Source organism: Macaca nemestrina, chromosome 8, assembly GCF_043159975.1.
Source record: "Macaca nemestrina isolate mMacNem1 chromosome 8, mMacNem.hap1, whole genome shotgun sequence".
In the NCBI taxonomy this organism is placed as follows: domain Eukaryota; kingdom Metazoa; phylum Chordata; class Mammalia; order Primates; family Cercopithecidae; genus Macaca; species Macaca nemestrina.
The window spans coordinates 144,238,079-144,248,537 of record NC_092132.1 but is presented as its reverse complement, the minus strand read 5'-3'; positions in this window follow the sequence as shown (position 1 = coordinate 144,248,537).

Sequence of the window (10,459 nt, the reverse complement as noted above, 5' to 3'; positions counted from 1 at the left end):
AATTCCAGCACTTTGGGAGATCGAGGCAGGAGGATTACTTGAATTCAGGAGTTCAAGACCAGCCCAGGCAACATGGCAAAACCCCATCTCTACAAATAAAAAAATAATAATAAAAATAAATTACAAAATTAGCCAGTCTTGGTGGTACACACCTGTGATTCTAGCTAGTCAGGAGGATCACATGGGAGAATTGCTTGAGCCCAGGAGTTTGAGGCTGCAGTGAGCTATGATTACACCACACCACTCTAGCCTAGGTGACAGAGGAAGACCCTGTCTCTAGAAAAAAAAAAAGAAAGAAAAATGAAAACCCTTGTATGCCATGGAGTGAAAAGTTACTGCCACTTGGGAAATGTATTTTGAAGGCAATAAAAAGGTATTTCTCAAGGCTTATAATGCCACACCCATGGACAGCTTCCTATTGAATGACCAATGTTCATTGCTATCATCATTGCACAACGTAAAGGGTTTGGGTATTATAAGGGGAAAAACACATTTAATTTACTGTCAACCAAGAATATTTAGTTATTCAAGTGAAACACAATAATGACTAAGACAGAAGCTCTGTTCTCAAGGCATTCCCAACTTAGTTGGGGGAATGAGTGGTGGACTGCAAACGGATAACTTACATACCAAGACATAAGCCAGGTTTCATAGGAGTCCAGTGACCTGCCTAGAGGACCAAGCCACAAATCTTGAGAAGGAATTTACTAGGTTAGCAAAAGGGGAAAGAAAAAAAGTACAAGTTTTGAGGTTAGAAGGCCTAGGTTCCAATCCTAATTCTGCCAACTAGGATGTGATCTTAGGACAGTCATTTTAACTTATTTTTCTTTATATTTAAAATGAGAAGAAGAATACCGAGTTGCCATAGAGATGAATTGAGGTAATAAAAAACATAATTTATAAACTGCAAAGCACTATTAAATAAAAAGTTAACCATTTCTGACTGTTCAAGAGCTTGCATGTAAGTGCAATGAAGGCAGGGCCAGGTCCCCCTAGCTAGTTACAGCGCCTGGCATATCATTATCTTCCCAGAGACATGTATCAAGAGCCTTTTGATTGCAAAAGAGCTCTGACTTGGGGAAGAAAAGGTACAATGTTTGTCCTCAGTGGCCAGTTCTGCCCAAGCCACCCCTGGGGTGTGGGGCAGAGAGGTGCAATGGAAAAAAGGCAGTTTTCACAGGAGGAGTTGGCCTACAACATTAGCTCCAGATGGAATTTCAGCTGGAAGCATACAGAAGCAGCTGAGCTCAAAGAAACGTCTGAGGTTTTCTGGACCTCCTCTCTGGCTAGTGGATGAGATGCATCAGAGAGAAATGGAGGACAGGTGGTGCAGGCAGAAGGTAAGGAGAAGGGATGAGTAGAAGCAAAAGAGAGGTCACAATGGAGGGTCACATTCCAAATCTTTTGCTTGGGTGGAAAATTTTAAGGAATACAACTGTCACTGTGTATCTCTCCATCCTCATGAAGAGACACTTTTTAGAAAGAAGATAACCACAGATTATTAAAGTTGGATGAGACCTTTAAAATGATCTAATCCAACATCTTCATTTCACAAATAAGATTAGGGCCAAGAGAGGTGAAGTTCAAAGTGTAAAAAAAAAATGATTTCCTGATGAAACAGAACAAGGAGTCAAATCTGATCCACAGGTCAGTTTGTTTCTCACTACTCAATAGTTGAAAGAAGGTAAAGTTTGAGGTGCTGTAACAAATAAACACAACACTGTAGAGACCTAGTAAATAAATAAGGGTTTTTTTCTCCACATTAATGTAACAATCACAATATGAGTAGCATATTGGTTTGGATGGTCCAGGAAATAGACTAATTAAGGGACTTGCATGCTAGAGGTTTACTGGGGAGTACTCCCTGGAGCAGCAACTGGACAGAAAGCTTGTTGCAGTTGCAACAGAAGCTTCAGCCAATGCCCCATGGGGCTCTGATGTCCCTTTAGAGTTGTCTAAAACTGAGGCATGTCCAATTTAACTTAGCACTGTCCAATCATTGGATATGGGATGCTCCTGGGTGAGGGAGTGGAAATTCTGGTGAGGCAGCTCTCTTTGGCCAAGAGCAATTCCTAAAGAAGAATTCAAATGTGACCCATCAGCAGCGAATGCTCCCAGCATCTGGGAGAACGAGTGCTTCAGGACTAAAGGGGAAGACCTGGAAAGCCCTCCCACAGTATCCACTACAGTAGTCCAGGTTTTGGGTTGGAGATAGGACAGCAGCTTTACTCCACATAGTGATTCAAGGATCTAATCACTGTTCAACCATCCCTCAAGAATCATCATTATCCACATGTCCAAAGCTGGTCATCATCATGTCTAGGTTTATGCTAGGGGAAGGAGAAATACAGCATGATAAAAACACACTACTCTATTAATAAACAGGCCTGGAAGTGGTTCAGATTCCATTGACAAGAACTCAATCACATTACTGTACTTAATATCTAGGTAAGCTGGGAACTGTAGTCTTGCTAGGCAGCACGCGCCCAGCAACAGTTCTGCTATTACCAGAGAACGTATTAAGAAAGAAGGCCCTAAAGTGCCATCTATTTTTCAGTGAATATATGGTTAAAATGATCTCTTGGTGTTTTAATTCCTCTTTTGGAGGTGGAGAACACATACTCCTTGAGCTTCTTCTACCCTATTATTCTTCCTGAAGCCAAATTTACTCCAGAGATAATCACTTCCTCCAGTGGTCAAGCCAGACTGCTCTCTGGGTGGGGGTCTTTCTCGATTGCCCTTGGAGTGACCCAGAAAACTATTGAAGAGTCCCTTAGAGACTATCACTCTATTCCAGAGGAAGCTGGGGTTCTAGATTTCTCCAGGAAAATCTGCAGGGCGCAATGACTTCAAGTCTGTGCCCCTGCCCCCCGCCCCCTCCATGAATGTCATCCCAGGGTGAACGACAGAGACTTGCCCTGTGAAGCCTGGCCTAAGTCATAATTTATGAATATTCTGTATCTCTCTCCCTAAGTCTGTCAGATCATAAGCAGCATCTCTTCTGCCTCAATACCCAATATGACCTGATCCCACTTATTTCATATCAGAACCCTGTAACCTAAGTGCTGTTGAAGAAAGAACTGATGTTTTCAAGATCCAGGGCAGGACTTTTGAGACTTCTGTCTAAAATCCTAGAACTGTTTTGATAGTTCTGGTTCTCTGCAACTCAACAAAGCCCTCTGAGAATACAGTGTGGAAGCATTTTTCATTCTTCCTGTTTATAATCCTATGGTCATACTAAATCCCAGAAGGCATCCTTCTCCTGGGTCTCCAATCTGAAGAATGAAGAATGGGGATCTGCATTTGAGATATTTCTAGCAGTCGTGCAGGGGGCACCGCTGGAGTCAGAAATGTCTATATATGACCCTGTGACCAGCCTACCCTGCCCAGGACTCCAATCACAAACTAGGAAGAATCAGGCCAGTTCTTTTGTGTGTTTTTTGTTTTGTTTTGTATTGTTTTGTTTTGTTTTTGAGATGGAGTTTCACTCTTTTTGCCCAGGCTAGAGTGCAGTGGCACAGTCTCGGCTCACTGCAACCTCGCCTCCTGGGTTCAAGAGATTCTCCTTCCTCTACCTCCTGGGTTCAAGCAATTCTCCCGCCTCAGCCTCCAGAGTAGCTGGGATTAGAGGTGTGTGCCACCACACCCAGTTAATTTTGTATTTTTAGTAGAGACGGAGTTTCACCATATTGGTAGGGCTGGTCTTGAACTCTTGACCTCAGGTGATCCACCCTCCTTGGCCTCCCGAAGTGCTAGGATTATAGGCATGAGCCACCGTGCCTGGCCTATTGGGCCAATTCTTATTGTGAGCACCAATGAGATCTATCCCTCCTGGAAGTGTCCTTAGAGTTTTAGGTGAGTACAGCTCTACACATGAAGAAATTCTTCTAGATATCAGCATCCTCTCTTTGATTTAGCCCATTTTGGCAACTTACAAAGCATGTTTATGTCCATTAACTCAGTGGTTTCAAAGAAAAAAAAAAAGGGTGCAAGCAGCTACCCCAGGAAATACGCAGAACCATCCATGAAGTGCAGGAAGGAGAATACCAGAGGCTCCCTATAATCCAAAATATCAGAAAGGGAGCTTTATTAATATTCGATATGTAGGTTGACACTGATGACTTTTTTGTCTGTGTGTCAGTAGCCCAAGTGTCACTTCCGGGAAACACATTATCCTGAGGGAAGAACAGGAGTTCCACAATGTGAGAGGGGTAAATGAAGTTCCAGATTATACAAACTGGTTTCAGTTAAACTCACCCCCGACAAAGTGGATGCTTGGCTTAGAAAGATTCCTGCAAAGATATCCCTAATGAAAGTGAATACTAATAACACAAGCAACGAGACAAGGTAGAGTTGACAGGTCTACTCCTGGTTAGAGCTCTTTGCAACCACATTGCAAGATTACAATGATGACTTATTCAGATCCAATATGAAGTTGGCCAAAAATTTTTAAAATTATCACATGGTTAAAAATGTGATTTAACATCTACTATTATTAATAATGAACCTTACCCTAAGTGTACATTAAGACTTGAGATATTGGGCTAATGGTATAAGTGCATTATATAATTTACAAATATATAAATATACATACATTGGGGTGCAAAGTAAAATTTTTACTAATGGGGATCATAAAAAGATTTAGAGAACATTTTCATAAGTCATCTAAACAGTTCCTTTTCTAATTTTTATTTTTATTTTAAGTTCTGGGGTACACATGCAGGATGTCCAGGTTATAATCACACCATGAGTCATATTATTTTGCAGATGAGAAAACTGAACCTCAGGGTGGCAAAAATGCCCAGAGACCATCGGCTATAGGATTTATGTGGAGGGGAAGACTAGCCAATAGAACTGGTACCCCAAAAGCTGAGTGAGCAATTCAGGGAGACATCTGTGGAAATTAAGACGCAAACTCCTCTCCCAAAGCTAATGAGTCCTAGGCTCTGTCCTGTTCTACTCCAAATAGATTACGCCAGGAAAGCCAGCACCACAAAGAATAGCTCATTCCATCATCCCTGAATGATGTCGCCCTGAACCCTAGAAGCTTGCAGAAATGTCACCCTTTAAGAAAAAAGCTGGCATTTGCCCTAGGATGCTTTAAAGACCCTGTCATCGTTACCATCAACAAACACTTAGAAACGTCGCCTTACTCTGCAGGTCTGGAGCAGGAAGAGAGATCACAATCCCAAGCGATTCAATCTGACTGCAAAAAGGGCTCTGATCTGGACAAAAGCCAAGGTTTCTCACATTCATCCCTTTGGGGCTTGCAATGTTTAAAAGTAAATGTTCCCCCACCACTAGTACCCGCTGGGTGGAACTAGTCATGAGAAGAATGGAAACCCATTTCCCTCTGCAGCAATCCGGTCTGCCTCCCAAAGCTCAGAAATGTGCTGTGCTCAGCATTTCTGTGCTGATGCAGCATCCCTGGTAGAAAAGGCAGGGGCGGCCGCAGCGCCGCAGCAGCAGTTGCTCTAGGGGGTGGAAATCAGATTGCACCGTTCCTACCTCATTTGGCAGCAGAAGCATCGAGTCACAAGGAGGATGAGGTTCTAGCCCAGAAGCATCTGGGCTATGTCATTCTAAAGGTGGTGAGTAAAATGGCTATTCACTGGGGCATCAGGTTTTCCTTCGTGCTATTTCCCTGAGTGGAGAATCTGGGTCTAGAAGGGTGTGTGTGTGTGTGTGTGTGTGTGTGTGTGCGCGCGTGTGTGTGTGATGGTACACATGTATGGCGCTTACGTTTTCATTTTCACTGAGCAGCAATACTTGCAAAGCTGTGAGTGCAATAACTAAATAGATCATAGTGTTTTCAAGCGGGAAGGGGTCAGAAATCATGTATTCAAGCCTCTTGTTTCACAGAAGAGGATTCTGAGGTTCAGAGAGGTCAAGCCGTGAGATTACAAAGCTCGTAAGTGGTCAGCTCTGGAACCCAGTGCTCTGATTCCTGGTACAGGATTCTTCCTATTGCTCTACATGGGCGAGCAGTGACTGCCTCTGTGCCAAGTGACCTGTGTCCCCGGGTATGAGACTGAAACCTGCAGTTGCAGCATTAGTGTCACTGAGACACGTCTCGATGTTTCCAGTAAACATGGGAAGCCATTTCTCACTAACTGCAACCTGGGGCGCCGCAGCAAAACAGCAGCACGTGTTTGCTATAAATTGCTCTGTCCTAATGGCTACCTCCTCCCCTGAGGTTACTCTCCAGGTCACGTTGCAAACAAAGTGTATACGGCACCAGCAAGTCTTCCCAGCAGAGTCAAGTGGGCTGTTGATAGGGCTGGAGAGTGTGTTTCATCAATGATATCCTCCTTTTCTTGCAAGAAGTACTTGCTGAACGCCATCCATATGCCAGGTTGTGTGCAAGCCACTGTCACGTTCTTTATGTTATTTAATGCTCACCACGGCTTTGCAAGGTATTACTATGCATACCTGACCAGGAAGCAGAATGAGCCTAGGTAAGGTTAAACAGTACAAGCTATTTGAGGTCTCTTAAAAATTTCTAGTTTCCCTAAGAATTATGGTTTTAAAACAGTTATTTTCTGTGATCTTCCTTACTAGAATCACCATTGCTCCTAAACTGGAAGGGGATGTTCTTTCCTTAACAAAAAGCAATTATCTGCAACACTTTGGATCAGATGTGCAGTCAGAGAAGGGAAAATGACATTGAAAACTGGAGCTCTTGACTCTCAGCAACTGCATGAGCTTTTGAGGTTTTCTCCAATTTTTCTCCCATTTCTTTGGGTTCTGTTTCAAGTTAAGATTGCACAATGTGTTCAGGAATCTTGGCTTTTTAAACCAGCTCTACCCCTAATGGTATGATCTTGAATAAGTCAGCCTACTTATTTGGGTCTCAGCCTTCTCACTGATAAACTGACGACTAAGAGAAAATGATCTCCATCCTCCCTTCAAGCACTGAAATGTGTATGTAGACGTTGACTCCTTCACTCACTCAAGCATTATCTTGAGTTTCCATGACATGCTAGATGTGGCACTGGTGGTGGAAGGATTTTAGAAATAAGCTCCTCCAGCCCTATACCTTTCAGCTTTGGAGAGGTTATTTGCCAACAGTTATAGTTCCAGTCAAGCCCCATCAAAACTGCCCAGCATGCGTTCCAGGAACTAATCATCAATTCAAATCATTCAGAGTTGGGAGAAAATTTACTATGTCCCTCTGCTGGCTCTAAACGATTTAAATTCTCTTTCCTCTTGCCATTTCCTATAGTAACATTTATTCAGTGTGTAGTCAATAAAACACAGTGCCAGGCACTATGTTAAGCAGTTTTCATGCATTACGTCATTTAATCCTGACAATAATCCTATTCAGTACATAATACGATTAGCCCTGATTTACAGATGAAGAAACTGGCAACTTGACCAAAGTTGCACAGAAAAAAAAAAAAAAAGCAGTGGGGATAGAGTTTCGGTTTGGGATGATAAAAAAGTTCTGGAAATGGATCGTGGTGGTGGTTGCACCGCATGTGAGTATATTTAAGGCCACTGAATTATACAACTTAAAAAGGTTATGATGGCAAATGTCATGTATATTTTACCACAAAAAAAGAAAAATGTAGTGGGGGAACTTCAGCCCAGATTAGCACCCTACTCCAAAATCACCTACCCTACCCCTAACCACTCCTCAGCCAGTGCTACCAGACAGGACTCAGAACTCAGAAATAGAGTAGGTGCCTCTACAAAACCAACAGCTGAAGGGACGTGTTTCCTCTCCAGAGAAGGGTTTAGGAAATTTTTCCTTCGTTCATTCTTCCTTTTTTCTTTAGTTTCTTAGCCACAAAATCATGGCCCACACATCAGGAAAGCCCCCCTTACTACTGAAGGTAACTTCTTCCGAACGATCACCAGATCCCCAAATCCGGGAGAGTCCGAAATCACTTCCACTCTCCTCCCATGTCCTCCTCTGCCTGTAAGCCGAAGCTCTGTCCACAAATTCAGTTCCACTTCAAATACATCTAGATGCCAGGTCGCTATTTTGCATGAGGTCCTGGGTTATGTGTTGTGGGGGAGCAGAGGTGAGAAAGATACCTTTTCTATCTCAAAGACTTTATAATCTAGCATAAAGGGCAAAATACACAAATAGCACGGAAGGAGAAAAGTCATTCGGTAAAATTGCAGAGCACGTAGGCTAGATGTGAAGGCTGCAGAGAGGAAGAACACACCAAGCTAGCCCCCTGCAAAGAGAACACAGAGGCAGGGAGAAAGGCCTCAGAGGAAAGACGACAATCAGCTGAGAGGGGAAGATACTTGCAGTGGAGGATGTTTCTCCTCATCAATAAACCAGCTATGGTCTTTTCCAAGTGGTATTAGGATCGAAATCTCACCATCTTTTCCCCTTGTTTTCTTCCTACCTTTCTCTTTCTCCTTCTTGTTTTTTTTTTTTTTTTAGGCTTATCCTGTTGTTGTTTTTTTATTCAATTTCTTTTGTTGAACACTTAAATCTTCAATCTTTGGTCTTTCTTCTTTACTAATATAAGTATTTTAAGACTGTCAGTTCTCCTCTGAGTGTTCCTGTAACTCCATGACACAAAATTTTAAAAAGTAGTCATTAAATTAATTAATCAAGAATTTAAAATATAATTTCTTTTTGGAATAATGAGTTATTTAGAAATGCCTTTACCTCCACCCCCAGATTTATGGAGAGAAGCATGTGATTTGGGGGAGAGTTAATTATTTCTAACTAAATTATATTGTAGTCAAATAAGATGGTTTGTATGATATGACATCACAGTATTTGTTGAGACTTCTTTTGTGGGCTACAACACAATCAAGTTTTATAAATGTCCCACGTATGCTCAAAAAAATGTGATTTTTCTAATTGTTGAGAAGAAAATTTCAAATGTGTCTGTTAGAATACGTTTGATAGTTGTGTTGTTCCAATCTTTTATATCCTTTCCAAATTTTTTAATCAATTACCAAGGAAGGTACATTAAAAGCTCTTACTATATTTCCAATTTGTCATTTGTCATTTTCTCCCCAAAGTTGCTTCTTTTTTTTTTTTTTTTTTTTTTTTGGCTTTTCTATTTTGAAACTATGTTTCTAGGGGCATACCAGTTTACAGTTGTTCTCCTAAGTAGTTGTTCTTTTTCCCTTGTTTATTATATACAGCCCATCTTTGTCACCAACAATGTTTATTGTCTTCCAGTCTATTTTATCTAACATTAGAAAACTGTATCAGCTTTCTTTTGATTAGTGTTTACTTATCATTACTTTTCCATCATTTTTGTTTCATGTTTTTGGTGAATCTCTTGTAAACAGCATATAGCTAGATTTTCTTTCTGATCTAGCTATATTATTTCCTTTAAGCTCTATGAGGCAATTAAAAGGATACTCTAATATCTTGTCTAAAATTTTTAGCTACTAATTTCCAGGAGGTTGTCAGGGTGCTTATTGCCAGAAATGAGGGGTTTTGGACCCTATTTTTCGGTTATAAGGATTTTTTTTACATTCTCTCCCTTAGAGAGCCTGTGTTGTTCCATCACATCAAACAAGTTCTGCATTTCATCTTGTCTCTCCTAGACATTGCCAAGGAATTTCACATTTATATCTAAATTCTTCTCTTTTTCTTCTTGTAATGGTTCATGCTAATACATTATACCGGCAGTGGAATGTTGATAAAGTGGCTACTGTGGGGTATACTTCCTTGAAAACAGACATTAACTTTAAGGATCAAGTCCCCCAAAAGAAAGAGAGTTTCTTAAACCTTTGTAAAACATGATGAAAATCAGCATCTTTTGCTAAACTATCACCCACAAAACATTGGAGAACTTCTCTGGCTTTTATCCAGAGTAAAGCCAATTATACTAACAGCCTTTGTTTGACAATGGTTGCCTTTTTCTTTTCTTTCTTTTCTTTTTTTTTTTTTTTAGGTAAAATATATCTTCAGCTAATATTTGTTGAGCACGTACTATGACATGGCACTGTGCTAAATATTTCTTTATGCACTGTGTCATTGTATCCTGACAAGGACTCGAACACAGGTGTAACTATTATCTCCCTACAAGGGAAGCTCCAAACGTTTGGGGTTCTAGCAGGGCCAGGCTAAGGCTCGGTGAAAAAGGAAGGCAACAGACTGTCCAAGTTCCCTCAACACAAAACTCTACCTCTTCTCATCGGTCCCTTCCTCTGGCTTCCTGCGAGGTTGTGCAGTGCTTTTGTCTTTGATTTCTAGCTACCTGATCAATAACTCTGCGGCCTTGGGCTAGGAAGATACTTCACTTCTCTGGGCCTCAATTTCCTTGTCTGCCAGCTCTAAGATTCTCTCTGGTCTCCCACCACCCCACACACAATGGGGTCAAGACCACCAATCAGCTGAGAAAGGCCATGTCCCCCGCTCCTGTTCAAGCTCCATTTCTGCAGGAGTTTCTGACACCCTGCCTCAGGATTTTAAAAGCTCCTCCTGAAATTCTGGAAAGAGTGGTAGCAGTGCCTCCCCATTTCCTTC